This window comes from Procambarus clarkii, chromosome 17 (genome assembly GCF_040958095.1).
Source record: "Procambarus clarkii isolate CNS0578487 chromosome 17, FALCON_Pclarkii_2.0, whole genome shotgun sequence".
NCBI lineage: Eukaryota > Metazoa > Arthropoda > Malacostraca > Decapoda > Cambaridae > Procambarus > Procambarus clarkii.
In genome coordinates this window covers 31478178-31480934 of record NC_091166.1, presented here as the reverse complement: position 1 = coordinate 31480934, position 2757 = coordinate 31478178, and positions in this window count along the sequence as shown.

Below are 2757 nucleotides of genomic sequence, written 5' to 3'. Positions count from 1 at the left end.
GTTTCTTAGCGGTATTTTTTATTCTCGTATGTGCTCTCAGTGAGGACCGGTGGACGACCCGACGAATGATGGCTCCCATGAACATCGTGAAGAGGTCCCAGGGATAAGAGATTTACACTGCAAGTGTTGCAGTTGAAGAAGGGACCTGGAAGGTGATGGTTGATACAGGAGGTACGCAATACGGTAATATGAGTGACTGTTTCCAACAGGTGGACACCCCCCGCGTGATAGCTGAGCCTCAATGCAGCGTTATGCGGAACGTTGGTCGACCTGACGGTGGCAGAGCGAATGCCATCTTCGGTGTGCAAGCAGCCCTGTTGAAACTAGGTGTAAGCCTAGTAGAGGTGTATACAGTAAGTATTGCCTTACCCACTGTCGCTATCACTCTGAATTATCAGACCCCTGTATTCCAGGTTCCTGTCTCCCTGAAGGACCATCGGACCGGTACCAGAAATGCCGTCTGTGATCAGCCATCATCGGTGCCACGACACAGGGAAGTGTCGAGTCGCCCTTCATCGTGTCTACACGGATCCTTACTCGAGAGGTGTGAGATGATGCCCCTGCTTGACATCGCAGTGGAGACGTGGAAGATTACGTCAGGCAGGTCATCGCCTGCCATTTTCAAGTTCCCATTGTGCCGGAATTGTCCAGCAGGACAGTTCTGTGGACGAGACAGCCTCGCCGTGCCAGTTTACAGTAATGGTGAGTCCATTTGGAGTTGTGTCGCCGTACTAATTTGGTTTGCGTCTCTTTTTATAGAACCCCAAACCAAATTCCTTTTGGTGGGGAGGTGTTACGAACCCGGATCCAGCGTCCGAGCACGGAGCAGTGACCACCGCGCCATCTGTGGGTCAGCTCCCGAAACCCCCTCCAATCGGACGACGACACCTGGTGAGGATGGCGTGTACTGGCCACAAGAGCCAGTTTCCAGTCCCGTTCAGCACTCTACACCGCCGCTGCTGACCTCTGGTGAGGTGGTGCTCAGACACCAGCGCCATCTATGGAGTGGATAGGTGGGCGTTTGTGTCTGAGCCTGTAAGTGTGGTGCCTTAGTGTGTCCCAGTTATTGATGACGTGTCTGCTTACAGAGTCGACCTGGGACCGCTGTGTTGGAAGTTGAGTCAGTCTACCCGAGGCAGCCGTCTCCATACCTTGTACTTTGCTGCAGCAGTTGTGAAGTCGTCCCCCGGAAGAACACTGGTGTGTTACCCTGCCAGTGGAGTGGCAGTAGAAGGATTACCCGGGACCGACTGTTGGAGACGTACATCCACTGGGGTATTGAGGACAGGAGAGTGATTTGTGGTGTCACACGAAGCTCCTGTCTAGGGCGTTCCCCTTATATCGTTCGTGGAGTGGCCTGACCAGCGTTGCGGGTCCGGAACCTGCCAGCAGACCGGCTGGATTTGTGGCTGACGGCCTCCACGGCGGTGTCCCCAGTGGACCTGTGTTTTGGCTGACCTGTGGCCAGGGTAGGCTCAACTTCGCAAAGGATTCGTTGTGAGGCCACGAAGAAGCACCGAGGATTTAGCACCGAGAGCCTGTATCCAGAGTCTTCAGCAGAAGACAACGATTGTGAATAATCCCCTTGTATAGTGTTAATACCCCTCCCCCTGTGTACTCTTTTTATATATTTATTTGGTGATGGTAATTATAGTCTTAAGTTCTTAATTTTCTTTCCCTTCACCCTTTAAGTTTCTTGCGTCACGGATCACGTCCCTTGAAAGCCACTACTGGCTTGGGGTCGGATACAACTTCCTCTAACAACATCAGAGTAAGAACCCCGTTGCGTCCCGAGAGGGCCGTTACACTCTCTCTCTCTCTCTCTCTCTCTCTCTCCTCTCTCTTCTCTGTAAGGATCACGCACTTTCCCATGAGTGGTACAATGTTTCTGGACTTCGTGAAGGGGCCTGGAAGCTGAGTGGACAGTGCTCGAGATTCGTAGTCCTAAGGTTCCGGGTTCGATCCCCGGCGGATGCGGAAACAAATGGGCAGAGTTTCTTTCACCTTGATGCACCTGTTCCCTTACCAGTAAATAGGTACCTGGGAGTTAGACAGCTGCTACGAGCTGCTTCCTTGGTATGTGTAACTAAAAGGAGGCCTGGTCGAGGACCGGGCCGCGGGGACGCTAAACCCTGAAATCATCTCAAGATAACCTCAAGATAGGACTAAATGTTGCAATGATGTTGAGAGGTGTTGAGGCAGTGGCTGCCTAGACATGCATCCCATGTCAGGTCTGGGGGGAGACTGGGGCTCCGGCTGTCTTGCAGTAGCCCAACCACACAACTAAATATGACATGTATCACGCTGCTATCTACAATGATCCTGCTAACATCTGTAATTCTGTACTAAGCAACAATGACCTCCAGCACCTGGAAGACAAACGGGCTGATTGCTATTACACGATCGTTCCTAACACATCTCTCGAGACAAAATATCCTCGTTACCTATTAACAGTCCCCGTGGTGTAGTGGTTACGACACCTCGCATGGGGTTTCGCGAGCGCCTTGTCCTGGGTTCGTATCCTGGACAGGGAGGATTTACCGGGCGTCAGTCCTTACCTGTAGCCTCTGTTTACTCAACAGTAAAATGGGTTAACTGGTTGTTAAACGATTTGGCGGGTCGTATTCCGGGGAACATAGGATTAAGAACTTGCCTGAAACGCTAAGCATGCTAATGGCTGTTCATCAACATCTAAATAAACATCTACTGGGGCTACTAAATAGGCAGCTCCAACAGGTATGTATAACCACTCAACAT